The sequence below is a fragment of the Numida meleagris genome, chromosome 4 (assembly GCF_002078875.1).
Source record: "Numida meleagris isolate 19003 breed g44 Domestic line chromosome 4, NumMel1.0, whole genome shotgun sequence".
NCBI classification, from domain to species: domain Eukaryota; kingdom Metazoa; phylum Chordata; class Aves; order Galliformes; family Numididae; genus Numida; species Numida meleagris.
Window position 1 is genome coordinate 27,481,648 of NC_034412.1, and position 24,150 is coordinate 27,505,797.

General features: G+C 36.8%; 1 protein-coding gene and 1 long non-coding RNA gene across 2 annotated transcripts in view; one reads left to right on the forward strand and one right to left on the reverse strand.

The window, feature by feature from the left end:
- FSTL5 (follistatin like 5) overlaps positions 1–24,150 on the reverse strand; it is a 302,163-nt gene that overhangs the window by 179,033 nt on the left and 98,980 nt on the right. The gene's annotated exons all lie outside the window — the stretch shown is intronic.
- LOC110398685 lies at positions 423–22,161 on the forward strand. Its single transcript, XR_002438556.1, has 3 exons — positions 423–728; positions 19,974–20,079; positions 21,885–22,161. It is a non-coding gene; the product is annotated as an uncharacterized LOC110398685 (long non-coding RNA).

Consider the following 24,150-nt stretch of genomic DNA (forward strand, 5'->3'; position numbering starts at 1 on the left):
TCCATTTTACTGAGGGCTTAGCTAACAATTAGACAGGCTATTAGGATTTGGGCTCAAGATCTAAGGCTATAACAACAGTATCACATGGCGATATTAACACTTCTTCTGTGGTAACTTTTCACATGACAAATAGATTTGCTAATTTTGAGTTAGTAGTAAGACTGCTGTTTTCTCCATAGGCTTTCTCTGGGATTAAATAAGCTCATATTTCAAGAGGAGGAGGATCCATCCTCTTCCACAAAGTCTCCCACCTGGAGAGGGAAGAAAATTTCTGAAGTGTTCCTTCTTTCACAGGGCTCCGGCTGTACAACTGGCGTTCTGGTGTCAGGGTCCTTTTATTTATAGGGGTCAGCAGGGAGGTGGCTCATGACATCATAAAGCCATGATAGTGTGACTCCAAGAATGTCCCATGACAACCAAAACATGGCTCTGTAGGGCAAAGGGAGGCTATGGCCTGAGAGTTGCCCTAGTTACTACTAGTGGGATTTGTCAGGGCACCATTTTTGGACCAGTACTTTTTAATTATTTTATCAGTGACTCTAATAGCAATCTTGGGAGTGCTGACTCCCTCAAGGGTAGAGAGGCCTTGCACCAAGATTTTGGCACATTAGAGAGTAGTCACCATCTGCACGAAGAAGAGCAAAAGCTGGATTCTGTACCAAGAATGGGGCAGCCCTGTCTCTGTACAGACTGGGAGATGAGGAGATGGAGAGAAACTCTGCACAAAGGTATCTAGGGGTTCTGGTTGATGGAAAGTTGAACTGGAGCCAGCAGTGTGCCCTGGCAGCCATAAAAGCCAACCATACCCTGGGGTGCATTGGCCCAGTGCTGCCAGCTGGATGAGGGGAGGGATTGTCCCACTGAGCTCTGCACTGTAAAACCTCACCTTGAGGTTCTGTGTGCAGTTCGGGGGGCCACAGCATAAGAAGCAGATAAAACTATTTTGGAGCTTCCAAAGGGCGGCTACAAAGATGGTGAAGGGTCTGGAGAACAATATGTGCAAGGAGCAGCTGAAGTCCTTGGGTTTGTTCAGCCCAGAAAAGAGGAGGCTGAGGGGAAGCCTCATGGCGGCCTGCAGCTCCTCACACGATAAGGGGGACAGGGGCAGCATTGATCTCTGTTCTCTGGTGACAGTGACAGAACCAGAGGGAATGGCATGGAGCTGTGTCAGGGAGGGTCAGGCTGGGTGTTAGGAAAAGGATCTCCACCAGAGGATGGTGGGCATGGAACAGGCTCCTCTGGGCAGCGGTTGCAGCCCCAGGCTGCTGGAGTTCACAGAGCATTTGGGTTTGGGTGGTCTTTATGGGGAACCAGGGGTTGGACTCAATAATTCTTGTGGGTCCCTTCCAGTGTGGGATATTCTGCGATTCTATTCTAGGATCAAGCAACATTAAAAACAGAAATCTTAACTTTATCCTCTTATTAAGTACCTGGCACCAAAGAGGCTCTTCAGCAACTCACTGTACAAACTAACACTAAATCATACTGCAGATATTGAACAGTTCCCATGTATGACATTAATAGTGTTTTGTTGTGGGTTGTTTTGTTTGGTTATGTTTTTTTTTTTTCCTGCAGGGAGAGCTCTGTATTAAAAACAGAGCTGTGATAGTTTTCTGCTACCTTCCCCAGGGATCTCTACTAGAGAAAGTGGCATAGACATTGAGCTGCATTTAAACCATATGGTTGAAATGTAGCATCATTACTGTTCAGGGAAAACTAAAAAAAGAAATGTCAAGCATTTTCAGTCTTACTGATTAGAAACATTCGCTCTTGGTAAACTTGACATTGCTCATTTCTTTTACGTCATTAGGAAAGACCTACAGTGGGCTAGCCTTGGTTGCCTTGGCAAGCCCTGACCAGGTGGTGGGCTCAGCCTCACGTAGGAGTAGGGCAATGATTCCTTAAGGAATTTTTTCACTACTTCCCATCAGCAGGCAGGTGTCTTGCCAGACCCAAAAAGCAGAGCCTCAGCAGGCTTATAAGGGGCTCTGCCTTAGCCACAAACATCTCCTCTTTTCCCCAATATCTTATTACCAAGCATGATGACATGTGGTAAGGGATATACTTTTGATCAGCTGGGGTCTGCTGTCCTTGCCATGTCTCTCACGCAACCTCTTGCCCAGCCCCAGCCTTCTCACTTCAAGGGAGGTGGAGTAGCAAACAAAATCCTTGATGCTGTGAAAGCACTGCTCAGCAACAGCTAAAACTCTGCTGTGTAATCAATACTGTCTTCAGCATCAGTCTCCGACACAGCACCATGCAGGCTGTTAGGAAGAGAATGAACTCCCTCCCAGCAGACCCAGCACAGCAACACACTGTGAGCTTAACCAGTACTGCCCATTTGCAGGCAATAGGAAACCCTGCAAGGACATTAAGGGAAAGGGGAACAAGGAGGACATAGAAAAGAAATAAACAAAGTAAAACAATAATGAAATTGCATAGGTAAAAAGAAATCTCACAATAACTCCTAAACTGCTTATCAGTGGAAATTTCTAGGGTACAAATTATGCTTAAAAGACTATGAGAATATTTTTTATATACAAAATTTCTACTTCAGTTTCTCTGACAAAAATACTGAGAGACTAATACAGTTTATCTCCTATACCTGTGTGGAATATAAATATAAATTTAACAATGAAACTGCTACTAAGGTGACCTATGGTCTTCACAAGCCCTTCTTCTTTAGGAAGAACCGGAAAACTCTGTATACTTGTATCATATCTGTTTGTACACCATGCTCGTCTTTGTATTAGACAAGGAGTAGGCAAGCTCTTTCTAAATGTCTACAGCAGTATCAGCAAAAGCTTATAATTCTATTTAAACATGACAGATGATAGTCTTCTGCTGATATCCACAATCACCAAAAAGTAGATGTGTACTTGAAGCTGCTACACTGGAAATTATTATGCATTTAAGGAACTGCTCATCAGTTAAGAGGCACTTGGAAATTATTTCTGATGGCATTATGCAAGATTTGAAGATCCTAGCAATGATCATCAGGGCAGTGGATAATCAGTACTTTCCATTCGTCTTTAGCAAGATGCTATATCCATTCAAATCCATATAAAAGCAATTTCTTTCACTAACAGAACATAATGCACCACTGAAATGACTCATTTAAGCAATGCAACTACTGTAAAGTTTATTTTCTAATTCCATGCTTAAACTAATTATATTTTTGTAAAACATAATTCCTAAAAAAAAGGGGGGGGGGAGGAGGAAAACTACAGAATAGCTTTACTGTTAAACAATGCAAGGCAGTTTGAATTTTATGTCTGGTACTATTTGTAGAAATACTTTTTATAGAGTCAATTTTTATTCCTTTAGTTCTAACAAATGGAAAAGCAAGTTAGAAAAAAAAACACCAAGAGTACTGTCCCTTACACTGAGAAAAATAATCAAGACTTAGCAGAAAATGCATATACATCTTCATGAAAAAAAAAAAAAGCATTTAGTTTTCAGTAAAAAAGATCCAGTCAGATATTCCAACTGTCACACTTTCTGTAATAACTGATACAACTTCCATCTAGTTGGAAATTGTCCATATTACAGAAATGCAAAAAATACAATTTTTCTCTTGGATAATATTAGAAATTGACAAAACGCTCTAGCATTGCTGCACATGAATTAATTTAGGGCTACAGTAATAGAATCGTTAAGCATTTCAGAAATACAGGCTGCAGAATTAATTGTACAAAAGAGCAGACTATCATTCTAAAGTGCTGTTCAAGGGAGTGCTGGCTACAGGAACATCAATAGTGATTCATAACCTCTGCACCTCCACTTGAGTTGCTGCATTTCATCCTATCGTAAGATGGAAAAAGGTTAAACTGTAAACTATGATAAGCACAGCTATGGAAACACTGTCAATCTCTCAAAGCTTTTAGAAATTGATGTGCAAAAAAATTTCAAAAAGAATGAAAATCCTGTTATATTCTTTTTACATGTCATTTCCAAAAGGAAATAACGTGTTACACATCACACTTTCTTTAGTGACTTCAAGAAACTTATGAAATGAGACACTGTATGGGAACTGCTGAGTCATGGCCTGAACCACTAATTGAGCACCTGGAGGAAAGACCCTGGGAGCACAGGTGAAGGCAATTAACCTGTGCGACCGGAAGGAGCCAGGCTCCACCCCTCTTAGGCCTCATTTAAGGGCTGACTGCCAGTGAAGAAGGATCTCTTTCTGGAGGTTTCTCCTTAGTGGAAGTCTTTCCCTGCAAACCCAGAATCTTCTGATATGGGTGAGCAATCAACTTCTCTTCTCTTGTAGCATCTTGCTACTGTGCTGGTCCTTCCACCTCTTTTGTATCACCTTTTCCATCACATTGGTCCTTCTGATCACTACAGACACACAGACATCAGTTTGCTTTTTATAGCTGGAGAAATAAACACTGCTGTGGGAATAAGCATTTTGGGCAACCCGAAGCAAGGCTGCAGAATTTACATTGTATTATACCAAACTGCAAGTTTCTCTAGGTCAACACAGCACATCTATGCTTGACAACTGTAAGTCTTTAATAACTGCAATGGAAAGAAGCATTTCAGTACAAATTTTTTTTAGTTTCAATGTTTTTGTAACTAAATTTTTACAGTTGTTTTTAATCAGAGATTTTAGTCTAATAACTGAAATTATAATGCAAAAATACGTTTTCTCTGTGCTTAAGGGCCACTAGCACAACACTCTGAAAACTGGCAAAGAAATCTGAGAAATGTGTGATGTGATTAACTAGATTAAAATTACTTAAGTGATCATCAAACTTGATGAAGTTTTCCAAACGCCAATTAATTACACCTTTGTACCATTTGCCCTTACATACAGGCAGAGCTGAAAACAATACTGTTTTCTTCCTATTGCTACAATGAAGGGTAACATTCATAACTCTCACAGGAATTTTAAATCATGGCGGAAGTTATTTTAGTGTCTAATCTCATCCTATGAGCCGATGAAGAAGTGGTACGATGCTGTGGTCCGTGGAAAAGCAAGAAAGGCACAAATAGGAACGAGTATGCAGTTCTCTTTAATCCATAATTGCCACAGTTATTTCTGAAAAATTTGGATGTCAGTATAGTTTTAATCACATTAGTTAGCACAAGCTGGTCCTTAAATGTGTCCTAAAGCTTATCCATACTACAATGTAGAAAGAGCCATTTCTTGAACGTACCCAAAGGTAAATGGGAGTCTAGTTAGTACTGCTACAGATGGATTCAGAAAGGAGTTTCACAGAATTGTTAGCACTATAACATCTAGCAAAATTATGTATAATACATTAGTATGTACAGCCCTCTGGAGCTCATAGTAGTTTTCTCAAAAAATAATTTGAAATCCTATCACCTAGGAAAAATGCTTTTTATTTCCTTTATATTTATTCTTCATTTCATACTTGAATTTGATAGCCAGTACAGGGAACATTTGTAAGTATATATTGTCTAAAGCTGTTTCAGCAGATCTTAACTATATCAGAGTGGAGTGATTTTGTCTGAATATGTGTGCTATGACAATGCACGAGCATTAACTCAAGTTTACGTTCCTCTCTCTTCACCGGAGAAGAGGTCATTCCTTTTCATCTTATCTTTCCCTTCTTGAGAATATATTTCTAGAGGACAACCGTCATTACAGTAAGAGTGCATTGAAAGGAGCAACACAGATTAATTCCGCAAGCAAAAATTACTAAGGTTTGCTAATTCCACAGTACAATCAAGTCAAACTGATTTCTTTTTCAGTTACATAGGGGCACACGCTCCTATATAATTTGTTACCTGTGAGCTACAGTAAAAACAACCACAGAAGATTTTCAGGGTAGTGACACCAGCCAAAACTGCTAAGTGCTTGCTTTGTAGCTTGACTCACTCACTTCTAATTGATCAATTTATTACTCTGAATTACAGGTTTCTTTCTGCAGTACCTGCAGAACTCTTTTAGTGCTGTTGATGAACACAGTGACAGAAACTAAGTAGACAAAGTCTGACAAATATACTGCGTGGAAAAATAAAAATCACGGCCTGAACAGGTAACTAGTTTGTGAGAAAGGGCTCGTGTTAGCTTGGGAATACAAATTGTCCCAGCCTGTGCTCTCCTGCACAAAGCCAGAAAAAACTTGATTCCTTGAATCCTTGATTTCCATGAATGACCTTGCTTAACCCATTAAACGTTTTATTGCCTCCTGCTATTGGACATATGGCCACTGCATTTAGGGGGTGGATGCTCTAATGGTTAGTTGCCTTGGTAATGAGGATTCAGTAGAGTTTGCTGCCCTACCACCCCTGGTAATTTGAGTCTCTCTCTGTTAAGCTGTTGAATATTGACTTGTCTCTGTATGCTTTTTTTGGGATTGGTAACCGTTGTATGGAAGGCTAGTGCTTTTTATTACATGCATTTAGGTAGTCTATATTAGCTCTATTCTAGAAACTTCATGTTGTATTTTATACAATACTATACAGAATGCATATATTTTGGCCTCCATAATAATAATATTGATAACTCATAAAACACAGAAGTCTAAAAAGTATTATCAAGTTGTTTGTTGGAGAAGTACTGGAAAATTAAAATGCAACTAAAACAACTTTTTTTAAAAACTAGATTTATGACCTTATGATTTGAATATATTGAAGTTGTCAGTCTTATAATATTCTGTTGATGAGTATGTGTAATGCTATAATGTGGTGGAAAGCATAGCAATAATAGCAGGGTGGCAAAGTCTTTAGCCACAGCAAATGAGGACAAGCCCAAATGCAGCAGCTGTAGACACAGAAACAAAGGAAGAAAATCTACATACCTTTAGAAGACCTCAGGTAGGTAGGAATCTCCAGCAAGATACCCTCATATCCCCTGCCAACCCTTAAATGAGGTCTGGGAAGGGGTGGATCCTGGCTCCACCCCTTCCAGCCACTCAGGCACATGGAGTGTACCTGAGCTCCCCTGGGTTGGCCCTGCCTTCCCACCAGGTGTTCCATCACTGGCTCAAGGCATGACTTAGCATTTCTGCTACAGTATGTAAGATAGATAAATCTTTCATCAAGTAATGATTCCGGGTTGAGCTTTTCTGTGTTTTCAATTGCTGTTAGCAAGTTACTATGAAGTGACTAATTTTCTCCCTTTAACACTAACAAAAAGTTTATTTTGGAGGCAGCAATGCCATTAATAGTAAAAATACACTATTACATATACTGGGAAACAGTATTCAGAGAAGGACTATGGCAGTAGAGAATGTGAGTATCTTAATCTCTATCAGGAACCTGATATCTTTCTCAACTCAGAAGACAGTGTTGAGGAGGCAGTTTTCATCTACTAATGTATGGGCATTAAGTAGTTACTGATGAAAGGCACATTCAGGAGAAAATGACCAGTTTATGCTCTTCTTGATATCAATTTTATAATGAATTTGTTGTAGTTTGTTTTTTAATTTTTCCATGAAGATTATATTTTAGCATCATCTAGAAAGAAACTGATTAGTCTCCTCTGGACAACTATATGTGGTATGAGTACTGTTGTGAGACTTAGACCTAAAGCTATATCCTAAATGATCCCCAACAACTGTGGGGGTTTGCTAGATGTGCTCATGAGATCATGTTCTTATTTTGTGTTTCTGCATTAACCAAGTACAAATTAAACCTCCCCAGAGGGAGAAGGTGCATTTTCTGCCTTTGATTTCCTTTTTTATTTTTTTCTCGTTTTTCTTTCTGATTTTTTTTTGATCTTAAAGAGAAACCGAGTCAGACATTCAGTAATACCAGCAGCTTGAGACCCTGTAAAATAAATATTTTCTCTTTTCTCTGCTTTCCCTTTTCATTAACAACAAATAAGCACCAAACACAAACAAGGGAAAAAACAATTTCTGGAGAAAAGATCTTTAAAATATTTTTTCCTGAGTAAAAACATGTAGCAATGTTAAAAATGAATTGTAGTTGAAATGAGTCTTGCTACCTTTTAAAGTCTTAATTTTTTTTAATGTTTTCCTGAATATTCAAGAAGTTTAACATATCTATGTTGGTTTTCATTAGTGAGCTAGCCTCTAACAATTGGACACAAATGCTATTGCTTTTAACTGTTTAATAATGTAATATTAAACAAGGCAACTGTTAATAGATATGACGGCACTCTAATCAGCACAGTCTGTCTTTCTAGTTGTTGCACACGTTTCAGTATTTGTAAGAAATACTGTCTTTTGCTTAGGCTTTTATAAAACAATTGCAACTGAGAGAATATAATTGTAGTGTTATGCAGAATATTCAAACTGCATGCAAACAAAGACACAAGATCAGAATGATTGAGCCCAGTGCAAATTGAACCATCTGAAGTTACATCGATCTCACATCATTCCTGCATTTAACACAGAAAGTACTGATGACTAGACTTCGCATGTTTTCGGGGCCTGAGTTTTGTTTTGTTTGGTTGTCATTTTTTATTTTCATGCCAACGGACTACTCTTCGTTTAGTTGAGTATTAGCTTAACTTCAAGACTGTAAAAATGAGAAGTCAAGCTGTGTGTTGTGTGCCTCTGTCAGTTTCTGTTTATAGAAGACAAGGGAAGATCATTTTACAGTACAGATAAAAACAGGTAGTTCAGGAGCAACCTTTTTTATTATTTAAGCAGAGTGAGCTACGTTCCTTAAGGAATTCATGTATGGTAAACAGTGGATTTATATAAACATAATACTCAGAGAAATCAAAATTCACGTGGAACTGACAAAAGGTGTTTACTAATTTTTTTTCTAATTCATATGATTGGTTAATATCATTTTTTGATAAAATGGAAAAATGTATCTTGAAATTTCTCAGTAATTTCTTGCTTTTGATTCTAAAGTACTGTACAATTTCGTAACAATATCTAACAGACTCTAAAACAAAACACCCCACAAAAAAAAAAAAACTATGATAAAGTATTACTTTGTTCTCCCCATTTTCTATTATATCTCTACAATCTGATGATCAAGAAGGGCACATTCTCCTCTTTCTCACTTTTGAACTCAGCCTCAAGATCACTTTGAGTACCTCAAATTTATTTTCTTTGCCCTGATGTGTGGGAAGAAGGAAAAACTTTCCCTGGAGTTCAGATTTCTTGGGGGAAGCCGTCAGGCTGAAAAATCAATCAGTGTAATGCTTTAAAAATGGATTTGTCATAATTGAACTTGAGTTTGATGGAAGATTCAAAGACATTAAAAAAAAAAAAGTGAAATATCTCAGGTATGTGATTTTTTTTTTTAAGTTCCTAAATTTTCATCTAAGGGTATACATGTAAAAACATCTGATTAATTTTATTTTGTTTTGTCAAAGCATTTTGAAAAAAAGAACGTCTGTGTTACAATGCATTAATAATAGAGGCATGCACCATGACTTGCTTTCAATACCAATTTATCTGAGATGTCGTCCAGCAGTAAGAATATTCTCCTGTTCATATGAAGTACCATTCAAATGTACACATAAAAAGGAAGAAGAAAACTGAGGTCCAAACGCATAAACATTCACGTTTTAACCTGCCTTAATTTGAAACATATATGTCAGAGTCGTACCTACTGAACTCTGCGAAGCATTCTATGATCATGAGGAAAATAACTCTGCTTTAGATTACTCCATGAAAATGAGGGAACTGAATAATAAAGCAACAGCAAAACAAAATACAACACAGAAGCCTGGTATGGAAGGATAAACAATCCTCTTCAGTACCAAAAAAGGAAAATTGATTTTGCAATTAAAGTAATGCATGAATATGGGTTTCTTTTTGGTTTTTACTGCTTCTTCGCAGGAGCTATGTTTTCCATGGTTCTGTGTCTCACCTATCCTAACTTTGCCAGTATTTTGCACTTTATGCATTTTTTGCATATTAATTCAGTCAGGTGTATATTCTGGGTCTTAAGTGGACTGCGTATCTACTTCAGGCAGAAAAAAAGTTATCTTAAGAGACTTGGAGATAACAGCAGAAATCAGTTCTTGAGATGATGAGATTTTCTATGCAAGATGAATTACCTCAATCATTGCACTTGATTTAAAAAAAAAATGGTGGCAAGAAATGAAATATGAGGAAAGGCTATCATTTCTATATTTCCCCTATCCTAAGAGGAAGATTGTAAAATTAGAAGTTATCAAAATAAACTCCTTGTTTATTTTACCATTAATTTTGTTGAACCATTCTGACACAATCTAATTAGAAATGTAGCTTTTCTAATGAACAGCCAATAGGAAAAAAAAAAAAGAGATGCTAAATATTAAAGGCATGTGAACAAATAAGAGAAAAACAGAAAGTCTATAAACCCTAAACTGAAGCAGAAAGCAGTAGAGTGATGAAACGTTAAATACATAAAATTATGAGGAGAAATGAGATTTATTCTAAAGTGAAATCTACTCTTAAAAGGGCAGTATTGCAAATGTGCATAAAATAATACATATTTCATCTTATATAGCATCTCACAAAATAATTGAAATAGCATTAAAAATGTAGATTTATTGTATTTCTAGTGCTGACAGTGTTTTCAAAAACAAACACCTACATAATCTGAGGCTAAACTGAACTAATGAATAAGTCTGATAACACCTGCCTATCACCAAGCAAATAACTCTGTATCAACCAATTAGTGTATGTATCCAAGTACTATATAAACTGTGATTTCCAAGCTACAGTTACAACTGATGTTCAATACTGACATATAAAACTCTTGAGTATTAATAAAAAAAAAAAAAGTAATGCATGACATGCTGAAGGGAAAACATCAAAGGAAAGTAAAATGTGAGGTGAAAAATTTGTCAACTGTTTCTCAAGGTTTATACAGTGTAATTTGTATAGCTTCTGTGTAAACAGGGGTGCATGAAAAGCAAAGGACACTTGTATTCTTCCCCATGTTTTAAGGGAAGAGGGATGTTTTCCTGGAACAGCTAATAACTTTCCTAATACTACTCTCATTTCTGGAGTAAGTAAAATGAATGCACAGCAGGGTGAAAAAAATCATTTTGTTGTACTTACAGGTCTGTCCATCCCCCAAGAGAAATCTGCCTTCTTGCTCCAGCGCTAAGCTTTTCTTACAGTTGAAAAAAACCTCTAGTGACTCCTAGTGGGGGAAATAATGTATTCCAGACAGGAATTTCCTGTTCCCTGTTTCTGAAGACCTTGTTAATCAAGAGCAAGCATAAAGTCTGGCACCTGGCGAGGAATAACCACATGCATGAGTACAGGCAAGGTGATGACCACCTAGAGGGAAGTTCTGCAGAGGAGGACCTCAGTATTCTGGTGGGCAGCAGGTTGGCCATGAGCCAGCAGTGTGCCTCTCTGGCCAAGAAGGCCAATGGTATCCTAGGATGCATTGAAAAGAGTGTGGCCAGCAGGTTTAGGGAGGTGATACTCCCCCTCTACTTTGCCCTAGTGAGGCCACATTTAGAGTACTGTGTCCAGTTCTGAGCTCCCCAGATAAAAAAAAAAGACAGGGGTCTCCTAGAAGGAGTCCAACGAAAGGCCACAAAGAGGATAAAGGGCCTGAAAGTAACACCTATATGAGGAAAGGCTGAGTAACCTGGGTCTCTTCAGCCTGGGGAAAAGAAGACTGAGGGTTCATGTCTGTAAATATCTAAAGAGAAGCAGGTGGCAAATGGATGAGGCCATGCTCTTCTCGATGGTGCGTAGCAATAGAACAAAGAGCAACGGCCTAAAACTTGAACATAGGGTGTTCCATACAACCATACCGAAGAACTTCTTTATGATGATTGTGATGGAGCACTGCAACAAGTTGCCTAGGGAGGTTGTGGAGTCTCCTTCTGTGGAAATATTCAAGACCCATCTAGACCCCTACCTGTGCAACCTATTGTAGGGAACCTGCTTTAGCAGTGGGGCTGGACTCAATAATTTCTTGAGGTCCTTTCCTACCCCTACAATTCTGTGATTCTTTCTATTATCTTTTCCTTTGTGCTATCAAAAAAGAGAAGGAAATGCCTCTCTTCTTCAGATTCACCAACACTTACACTTTTTTTGATTAATCAGGTGTAACTTCCTTAATACAAAAACCTTTGGCAGGCAGTTTAGTTACTTTCTATTCATTTCTTTTTTGTTTCTTGTCAAAACTTGTCATTATGTGATGCTGAAATCCTTTGTAGAATCATAGAATGGTTTGGGCTGGAAGGGACCTTTAAGACCATCTAGTTCCAACCCCTTGCTATAGGCAGTGTCAACAGTTTAAGGGCAGCTTCGGCCCAGTTCTGTGACAAATGGAGTGGGAGACCCACGGACCCACGCCCCAGGAAAGGAAAAAGGGAAAAAAGGGTAGGGAGATGGGCCTGAGAACAAAACACCAGCAACGATCTGAGGAGAAACAAACTAATTTACTAAATAAGATATCGGAATGCAAAATAACACAATATAATACAATATAATTACAATTTAAGCTGATAAATCCAATACAATGAGAGTGTCCAAAATTAAAGTAGGCCTTACACTGATACTGATGGTGAGACGGCTGGGGAGCGAGATGCTGCTGGGACAAGAGACGGGCCAAAAGAGAGCAAGGACTAGTGATATGCAAGTTATCTTTCCCTCTGACTAGAAAATGGTAACAGGGTCGCAAAGTCCTCTGGGGAATGCAGTAGCTCTCCTCCTCCGAGAACCAGGTACACACACCACATGATGCCACGATGTGGAATACCAATAACCAAATATCATAAAACCATGACAGGCAGGGACACCTCCCTCTAGACCAGGTTGCTCACAGCCCTATCCAGCATCCTTGAATGCTTCCAGGGAGGGGGCATTTACAACCTCACTGGACAACCTGTTCCAGTGTCTCACCACCCTCACAGAAAGCCATCTTGCTTCTGTTGAGGTCTACCTAGGCCCATCGTTCTGAAAATGACTCCTGGACAAAATACATTGACAGAGGAGTTCTTTTGAATACCTTTTGTGTTGCCTTTGTGCAAGAAGTGCATATACACAATATATAGTGGGGAGAAATATAACGTATCACAAAAATTTAATATTAAAACTTAAAAATTAAATAGCATTGTTTTACACAGAGAGAGAGGAAGATACAAGGTGGGATGCTTCTGACTTTATTTAAAAGACGACTAGATTCAGAATGATAATTCAGTTAAATAATATGCTACTCTGCTATAGATGTACTTATGCTGAGTTTAAGTTACTTAGCAGTATCTAGTCTTCATTAGTAGACGGAGCATGATTCCACATAACCAAAATTGAATTCTACTGAAATAATGTGGTGTATTTAGTAACAAGAAAGAACAACTGAAAGTCAATGTTCAGAAATCAGTTCTTCCTTAAATGGGATACTGGTGAAGAACAGTGGAAAAATCATTACAAGCCTTTGTTTTTTTAGATATTTCCTAAAAGCAAAAGAAAACTAACAGAAGTATTAGAGAATCAAGCTTTCTGGTGAATAAGAAAACATTTTTCTGCTAGAGAGGACTTTAACTTGAGATTTTCAACTCTCATCATAAGTTTTCCAGCATGTGATTAAAAATACTGGTTACTGTGGAAGAGATCTCCAGTGCTTTAGTTACCATTCAACACACCTCAGGATCACAGAAGAATTTAAAATGCATAAAGTAGTAAGTATTTTGATGCAAGGGACACTGAGTGAATATCAATCATCTTGAAAGAAGCTGAATAGAAAACTGTTCTTAACAGATTTGGTTGCGTGGTTTTTAGTGACATAGATTTTTTTATTGGGAAATAAAAACTTACTGGGGGGAAAAATCCATAGGAAGATAACTGAGTTGAAGAACTGACCAGTTAAGGTGGTTGAGACTAACAAAAAAGTTTGACCTTTCTGAAGATACAAGGTACTAAACCAGCTTGAATTTGAAGTACTTGAAGGCAATAAGGTTTATTGAAGGTTAAAAAAAAAAAAAAAACATCCCCTCAGCCCTGAACAAATTTCAAATATATTCTAAGAAATCGCAGTTCACCATCACCATGGAATTTTGATGCATCTCTGAAACATAAGAGAGCAAGAAACTTCAGTCTAAAAGTTCATCTGAGCTTGAGAATACCTCCGATTTTTCTCCTTATCAATGAACTTTTTGTCATACATGTCTGAAATAGCACTGTCTTTGTCTATAATACAAAGCAATTCCTATTCCCTTCATAGCTTGCTTTTCATTAATACTATCTGCATTATTGGTATTCGGTAGTAAAAGCTTCTTTATAGAGGGCACACCTAGAGGTTAAGCTTTAACTACTTAAAAAAGCTGTTAACAAGATGACAGAATACAGGAGTCTCATAGTCTGTACAGAGCCTTCATCTCTTCCACCCTCTGGCAATGAAATCAGTATTCATTTTAGTGTCACTTCAGAAAAGGAAAATGATTAATATTGCTCATTCTGAACCAATACACATGCACATCTCTTCTGTCATTTGCAATGCTTTAGAAAAGAGTCTTGCCTTATTAGTCCTCAAGTATGAACCCAGCACTTCTTTCTTTTCATTTTTCCCCATGTCCTCTACTCCATCTTTACATAATGACATGTCCTGAATGTAATCTGCTACTTCTTTCAAGTTAAACTGGAAAACACACCAAAACATCCTCACCCATTCCAAGATAATTTTCGGATGCTTTTGCTGAATCTTAGGAAGGGTAAGAAGTAAGAATTTTATTAACTTAGTTCTCCTACAGCTACTATTGTAGCTGTTCTTACACAGTAATGCATAAACAACATATTAAAACCACAGTCACCATTTACTCATTTAGAAACCACATACTTTCTAAATAGTGAAGTGCTGTTACAGCAGCATTGCATGTAATCTGACACTAGATGACTTTGTGTAACATTTAAGATAGCTGAGCTTCATTTAGTACAGATGATTGGACAAAGAAGGACTTAAGCCACAGTACTACTTAGTTCTGTAAGCACCAGGCATTCTATTTGGTCATTACAGTAAAACAAAGCAGCTCACATCACTTTATTCATCAGTAATGAGCTGTCCATGTTTTTACTTTGAGGAAGATGTAGGTACCTTCTTACCAGGTAGGTAAGAATGGCATATAACCCCGTTCTCTTGGCTAATAAATAATTTGAAGGAGGTATTCAAAAGCCCATCTAATTCAGGCCTCAGATCAATGGAAAGAAATGAATGTGAAGGTCCTTGTATATGATTGTAGTAAGATTAAATACTTCAGAAAAATCTGAATCCTTAATGCTACCCTATACCACATCTGAGGTGTACACTGCAGAAGGCTCTCTGTCCTGACTTCGCAGAAAATAAAGTTTGGTTCCATTTCTTTTCTCTCCTTTATGAACTTCGGTGGGTTCATTATTGAGAAAATGACAATCATTTGGTAATGCCCAATAATTTTTAAAAAACAATCATTTTTACATATTTTTCCTTTATCTCCCATCTTTGCCTTTTCCTTTTATTTCTCTTGTTCCCAAATATTCTCCTCTTTGACATTAAATCCATGTCTCCTATAACATGCCACCAGATTACAGGAAGAGCATGTAGTCACTGGGCCATATACGCATGCTATCTGTCAGGTCAGTATCCATGCCATGATGGGCCTACCATTATGTATGCACAGAACATACTGTGAACATGTCCCTTCTTCTCTGAAAGAGATACTAAGCGCTCCATTTTTTTTTTTTAAGTTGCCGACTTCTACAAAACTTTTAGAATGTATTTCTGAGACTCCTATTGAACCCTAAAAGTTTACTCAATCTGATCAAGGACTTAAATAGCTATTATAAGAGGACTGACAGAAGAACTGTTAACTGCATAAGCTTCATTTTCTAAATAAAATGACTATGAAAGAAGAAAAATATAAGGCATCCTTGGGCAGCTGATCAAGTGTTAATGATGTGGTGACAAGGAAGTAGTTAATTTCTTGACAGAGCCAACTATTAAAGAACAAACAAACTATATGAGATAGAATAACCACCGGGAAGCATACTAAAGAGATAAAGGGTTTCACAAAATTTTGAATGTTTTGAGAGGTCTGTAAGTCTTCTCATAGGTAAACACATCCCTAATGCTAGCAAGTAGTTACACTAAACTCATGAAAGGGCAGTCATTGTTTTATGAATATAAGATGAGCTCAATTCAGCACTGTCACTTGATTTCTTTTTTTGCCTATGTAATTGCTAGTTATACTCAGTATTGTATAATTTGGTTTGTAATTTCCTTTCAAGATTTATTACCTGGAGCCTCTTCCAACTAACTGTGAGCACCAGCATCAAAACCCAAACCCTTGCATTTTCTGAGAGTGTGTACATAGCTAAGTTGTTTTAGCTAGGACTCATTGAAAGCGTGGGAAGTTCATAGCTACAATCACAAGACTGTATGCAACCCAAAATTCACTTATCTCTGTAACTTGTACTTGAATCACAGGTAGCTTCTGTGGGCAATTTTCATGCTATGTATTAATAAGTAGCCATTGTTCATTTTTCTTTTGAGTAGGCATGATGTAGAATTTACATCTTATCTCTGGTAGAAATAGAACTTCATAAGCCTGATGCTATTTAAAATCAATGCACTTTAAGTATGATTCCTGATCACATTAAAATATACAAAATACACTTTGTTCTTCAAAAGGGGATGATGGAAAGAGACCCAAGTGGTTTGGAGTAATGCAGCAGAACAACTTGAACATGTTGTAAACACTGACATCAAACTTCCTGAAGCCTGAAATTACAGGAAGGCTGAGTTTATCCTTTAGTATTTAAGGTAGATCACATTTTTTCATATGACCAATTGTGAAATCAGTCACTGAAAAACTACTGCTGAAAGCTGTACTAAAAGTTATATGTCAGTCTGCAAAGTTCCTCCATCTGATCTTCAGTTTTCTCAGTACACCAACGTAAAATCCTCCCAACTTTTGTAATTTCTCCTCAGGGTTAGAATCTTTATTATTTTTCCTCTGTGATCTCACTGTAACTAGGCTTAGGAGCATATATCTGCTCTACTCACAGAGGGATGAACATTCATTTGTGGGTCACAGAAGAAAATCTACAGTTAAAAAGGTAGATGACAGAACACAGGAAGGTTACAGCTACAAAACTGTTTCACAGAGGTGATAAAAAGGGTTCCTCCATGTTTCCTCATTTAACAGTTTTCATTTTCCCTTCTGTATGGCCAGGGACTTTGGTACAAGTCAGACTTCCCAGAATGTTCCTAATTAATGTGGAATGCGTAGGAGTGCATTGTATACTTTGAGTGCATCATTAACACTACAGTAGTGTTGTTGCCCAGTGCCTTGAGTATAGGCACTGTTTGGTCCTAAAAATCATGCATTCTTGCTGTATGGTACCTTGTAAATATTACTAACAAAGGCATAGTGTATTCCAGAAATCAAAATGTTTCCCTGTCTTTCTGATGAAAAATGCATTAACTAGGAATACAGAACTCAGCCTAACTATTGAAGACTCGCCTAAAGAAATCCCAGTACATATTAAGTTCCAGTTTTTAAGCTTTTTGGTTTTTATGCAAAGGTAATCTTTTTTCTCCATCCAAAAGTTAGCAGGAAAATGCAATTTGACTGCTTCTGTGGCTTTATCTTATGAGAAGTACATGAATACATGTATTTAAAATTAAATGTTACCATTTACTTGCTTTAAAGTGAAAACAACATATATATGCAGAGAATCCATCAAAATCTTGGGGGCTTTTAGATAAGTGGAGGATGGGACAAAAGAGACAGCAGAGCAGATACAGGATAAAATTTCTATTAACTACAAAATATATACAGAAAATGTATTTCCTATTGTGGTGGGTAATATGGCCAATTCCTAGGAAAAAGAAATGACAGCATCTTACAAAGACTTGCAAACTGGTGCAATTAAAAATGCTTTTATCTGTATAATATCCAATCCAATTTCAGCTGAAAAAACATGGGATTGGAAAAGAAAAGGGCAATTGTTTCCAGTTCTTCTAAGTTTTCCACTGTTCTTCACACTAATCAAAATTCTGATACCTGTACATATGTAGACAACCATGTTATCTAGGTTATGCTAAATTAGGTGTAAGTTCTAGTAAATTTTGTTGCATTTCTACCATTGTTTCTAAACAATTATTTCAAAATCTTTGTTTTCTGTTGGGTTTTGTTCTGTTGTTTTTGTTATTTTTTCACCTTAAATTCTGTGAGATTACACTCAAGGCATACAGGTAACAATGATCATAATTAAGCAAATATTAGCATATGCTCTATTGTACTAATATGCACCATATTCAATAATCTAACATATGTTACAAACAGCTTTTGGATAATTATTACTTTTTGATTTTTATAGCTACCTCCCTAAAGGCAAGAACATGATGAGAAATTGTTAAGGATGCAGCAACATTCTACATTTGGAATACATTTGACATATAAGAAGTGCCTTATTATTTGATTTTTGGCACTGCTTTGTATCTATGTCATGGCTGCTGCTAGGAGCAGTCTTTTCATCTTCTCCAATATATTTCCTCCCTTACACGTGCTCTGTGTTGCAATTGTGAATGAGGTCATCTTGTTGGTTTTGGTATACAAATGCACTTCATACACAGGACTAAACTCCAAAACAAAGGCTGACACTGACTGTTGTTGCCCAGTTATTAACAGAGAAGTTCATCCAGAACATCATAAACTGAACTGTGATCTGTATAAGATCTTTTAACCTCCAGGTAAAACTCCATAAACCCACCAAAGGTTAAAACTGGAAACACCAAAATCGCCTCTCTTATCTGTGATAGAGTGCCACAGACCACAAAAACAGAAATAGCAAAGTAGATTCCTGCTAGTGAAATGAAATTAAACAAATAAGAGATCCTTGTCTTCAATTCAAGTTGAAGATTATGAAAACCTGTGATTGTCAAGCAAACTTAGTATCACCGAATAGTTTATACTTTTTCCAGTCATCTTAAGCTGAATGTAATATGAACATTCAACAATGGCACAGTCATTTTCTATTAGATGTTTCAATATCCATTCATGTAATTAGACATTTCAACTGTGTCCAGATGAATCAAGAAGGTTTTTCATGAAAATAGAGATGTGTTTCCAAAGTTCAAGTTAAATACATATATATATATATTTTTTTTATTTCTGGCATTTGTTTTTCTTTTGAACACTAAGCTTGAAACCACAACAAATTCAGAGTCTTCATAGGGTCATTTATGGCAATTTTCATTTTTGTGGTTCATTTCTATCTTCCATACTCTTCCCTGCCCAATCATTGTCCTGTTAGTCGTAATAGTGTTCCCTCCAAATAAGGAAATGTTAAGGAACATCACTAGCCAGTAGACTTGCCCTAGATAAACAGAAAATCCCTGAACAGATTAGTGATTTGCAAATATTTTAATGGTTTGCTCTGAGAGGAAAGTCTGTAGTATTTTCATACAGGGAAGGATTACAAACATAATCTCACACAGGGACTAGCTCTTCAGTTCAAATTCTGCTATCAAAACGGTAAAATATCTGCTGTGCATACAAGAATATGACTTGATCCTAAGTTTTTTTTAAAAAATGAAGAGTATATTACAGGCTAGGGATAAAGGCTGACAGAAGAAAGTACAGAAGATAATAGCTCTCAGACTAAAACTCATGATGACATGAAAGAAGGACAAGCAAGGTCTGTGCACATATGCTATTTTTTCCATAGGATGCAGTTTCTCCATGAATAAGGTATTTGAGCAGGGTGGATGTGCTCCATAACACTTAGTATGAAGAAATTAGAGTTACAGAAAGTCTGTAACTTTTTTAGATCTCTGGACGTATGTATTAGTTATGTAAGAGTACTGTGCAGTCTAAAAATAATTTCTACATTTTAGAACTACTGGACTACAGTATCTGAGGTTGGCCTACCCGTATACACAGGAATCTTCAGTGTAGAGGTATGGGTGGAATCCTATAGCAGCAGATAGCACCCACAGCAGTCAGATGAGTATTCAGTAGCACACTGCACCAGAAGTTTCAGGACACAAATTTTTACATAGGAATGGCGCTCAGGATAGTCAGGAAAAAATGTTGTACTGCTGCCTAATATATTTCACTTTGTTCTTTGTAGGTTTTAAGATTACAGAATGATGGACACTATATCACGAAATATCTGCAGCTGCTTCGTGAAATCAACACTGTAATCTGAATAACTTGTGATCAGACCTTGTTGACAAGTAAGTTACCTACAGCTGAATTAAAACAAACCAAATACCTGTTAACGTACAGGGTAAAATTCTCTCACTTACAGTCTTGCCTAACCTTCAAAGTTGTTGTATGGCCTAATTTTACTAGCAAAGTTGTAGGACTTAAAGACCTGACTGAAATTCAGGTCACTGCATCTTGGAGCAGCATATTAATATTTACATGAGAAAATGTGAATATAATCTTTACTTCATAATGTGACTCTTGCACCGTGTTTAGAGGGAAGAAATGGAAAATCAAGTGATGCAGGTGACAAGCCATTCCAAATAAGCTCAAAAGCTAACATTAAAGATTCATACTTCCTTCTTGAATATTCCCTTTAGTTGCTACATCTTAGCACTCTGCTTGCAGACTTAAAGCAGCTTATTTTTTTTTTTAGTAAAGTTCAATTTTTTCTTTAAAAATAAGTATAAAACCATTTTAATGATCTTTCATCAAATACTTTTATATACAATATTGAGTGGCATAAAATTATGACACATATGGCAGTATCTTTAAAGCAATTTTTTCTCTACTTCGATAATCACTTCTGTGTTTACAATGTTGCAGCATAGAAGGATCATTTCCCCATTATGCATAAGATTTCTATGCAAAGAATAGTAACCTTGTTTGCTAAGTCCTCCAAGTTCAGAAAACCTGTAACTTCAGCCTCTTTAGTTAAAAATCCTGTTGCCTGGAGGTGTTTTTTTCGTTTGTTTGTTTCTTTGTTTTTTAAGTATTTGTAGGTCAACTAACAGCTTTTGACTTTGTAGTATTTTATTAACAATATTAGATAGTACACACTTGGTTTTCCAGCAATCTCAACAAGAGTTTAAGTTCCCTAGTCATTTAGTGTGTCAATAATAAATCTAATTTCTCTTCAGAAGTTTCTCATTTCTTTAACGGTGAGATGAAGTAGTTATATGTACTATAGAATTTATCTGATAAAACAATCACTAAAGCTAACTCAGTCAAAACACCAGGATGTCTTTAAATTCACAGCTAAACCACATATAGCAAATGAGATATATAATACAAATATAATTACTAAAAAGAGAAAGTCTAGCATTTGACATTTCCTTAAGCCATGTCAGTGTAAATTTGCATGTCAAGAACACGACTTTTTGGTGATGTGTGAACTGGAATCAAGGCAACCCTAATCTTGTACATATGAATAATTATTGAAAAAAACAGGAAATTGTTATACTATTAACTTGTTAAAATACAAACAGCTAATAAAGTTTTAATATGAAGCAACAAACAATTGTGTACTTTGAAGAACTCCCAGGAACTATTCAGACTGTCATGTGGATTATAATCAGATTGCTACTCATCTGAAAGCTAAAATAATATACCTTCAGTTTTCAGATGTCTATTTGTAACAATTATTCTTGTGTTTGGATGTGACTAAACAATACATATTCTGCTAACCCTCATGGTTGTGCTGCTGTAGAAAGAAGCAGATCAAATCCAAATGTTTAGTACATTTTCTGTAATCTGAATAATGTAAAAACCACAAACTAGTTATCAATTTTTCAGATAAAGTAAAATGGAGTGGTTTATCTTTTCATCATAGGAATTTCATTATTTAGTAGAAGAAATTGACTCCTCCATTATTTATCACTGGCTGCTTATTTATTTAGTACAGGGCTGGCCAAATATTTTGGCCCAGAAGCCAAAGAATCAGTTTGATGCTCCTGGAGGGGCAGCATTCTTACTGGCTTCAGGAAAACAAAACATTGAAGTATAAAAGGTGAACAAAAAAGGAGCAATGCATCCCCTGTTCTCTTTCTCTCAGGATTACAAGAGAAGCCAACCAAAAAGCCCACAGAAAAAAAAAAAGCTGGAACTACAGAATATCTAGTAGTGAGAAAACAATGATGAGAAGGAACATACCATGATGAAGGCATTTTTATGGACTTGTGAAAGCTGAGTAGAAGAATTCTACACATGAACTACATCAGATTTTTCCATTCTGAAGCCATCCTTCAGTTTCTATTCTCTGTCTCCCATGACCAAGTTTCAGAAACTAATGAAGCATTAGCATTGAAATAAACAGACTGCATAGCTCTTGATCATAAACTCACAGACTCAGTCTGCTTGTCTATCATTTCACCAAAGCCTTTGCATGGCTGGAACAAATTCACTTCATGCAACATGAGTTTATGCTCCCAATTCTGAAAGTTCAACCCTATCTCACAGAGCCCTTGGGAACAAAAGAACCAATAATAACTGAGGCAACACAGATATCACAAACGTCATTTTCAGTGGCTGGATTGAGTCCATGCTCCATCACTTGACAAGAACTGATATTAGCCCTATTGTTTCTGTGGTTGCCCTCACTGCCTCACAACACGAGTGCTCCCTCAGATCAGAGGACAATACATTCTATATGTGTTTTATATTTAATGGTACTCTTGTGGCTTCTGTTGTTGTATTTCTTGGCTAATTAAGTGCTACTTTATCTTTTAGGATCTCCTGTTACTGACTTATAGAAAAGTTTTCCCCTCTGTTTAGTGGAGAATCTTCAAATCTTTCTCAAACTAGCATCACCATCTCAAGTTGGAAAGCTTTCAGGACAGAGCAAAAAGTTATGATTGCATTAGGTCTTTTTGTGTGCGACCCCATTCACATACATACTCAATGCAGAGCTTAAAGGAGCTCATAAGTCTCAAGTCAACCGAGGAAATATTAAGTTCTAAATAACGTTACTGGTTTGTTGTTCAGCCTTTCTCTCTTGACCGTGTGGGCCAAGATCTCTTTTTGTCAGTATCTCAAAATATTCCCCTGGTTGATCTGATGTTCAGCTCCATCTTTGACACATGTCATCTTGGATGATGAATGAAGCTCAGATTGGCTGGTCAAAATGTTTAGCAGACAGGTATACGTTTCAAAAGAAAATGGCAGTATATTAGGCCCTATTTTTGCACTGAACGCAGACCACCTTTCCTACCTCAGCTTACTTAATGATTTCAGAATGTTTTTATGCAAAGTCACCCTATTGGTAAGTGGCTTCATAATGTCATACAGCAGTCTGCATAACTGGTATTTAGAAAGTAAGAGCAGGTTTGTGAACTGAATCAGTCTGAATAGAGCTGCAAATTTTTAAGTGGCTGATCTCCATCCATTACTTTCCAAAGCAAAAGGGAACAATTTAGTAAATGCATTGGCTTGATACTTTCACGGATTTTCAAAAAGGATTTTTTTTGTGTTATAAAAGCTTTCAGAATGATGTAGTCTGATTTAAGTCCCTGTATGCAGCCAAAATCCTGCACAGCTTCAGAATACAAGTAAAGTCAATCAGGCTGAACGTATGTGTGCAAGACGCTGCCCATACCTGGCTTTTTTTTTTTTTTTTTGAAACTACTTTGATTAGATAACTTTTAAATAACTTAAAAAGCAGAAGGCTGGCACATTAGTATCCACAGATAAATTAATGTTTCTCAATAACGAGTGTGATTCCAGGGTTCTTAGTAAAGTAATAAATAAACATACCATGAACTAAAATAATACCTTCTCCAGGTACACTTAATATTCTATGAGTAAACGTTTTTTTCCATATTTTCCTTCAAGCTGTCCTTCTAGTGCCCTAGCTGAAATTAAAGAACATCAAATTCTAAGCCTGTTTAACTAAGAATAGCAAAGAATTAATCCTTATAATGAAATAACTCCGTACAGTGTTGTCTTTGAATCATTAGAGGATTTGCAGATAGTATCTTGTGAATGCAAACAAGCTAATCATACAAGCAAAGATACCAAATAGCCCTTTTTCCAAACACTAGTGGGCATGCATATTCAACAAAATGCAAATATTGACTTTTCTGATAGCAACTAGATCAGATTGCTAAAGTGTCTAATGGGACCCTGTAATCCCTGTTTGAGAAACATTACTGACCTTCATGCTCTGTATGGTTAGCATGTAGCTTGCTTGCATTTATGATTTCCCTAACCTCTAAGCATTTGACACAATTGGAAGAATAAAGTAGACTTGTGGAAAAGGGCATTCTCAAACAGTACAAAAAAAGCTTGAAAGAAAGTAAACGGGCCTGAAGTCTCATAATATC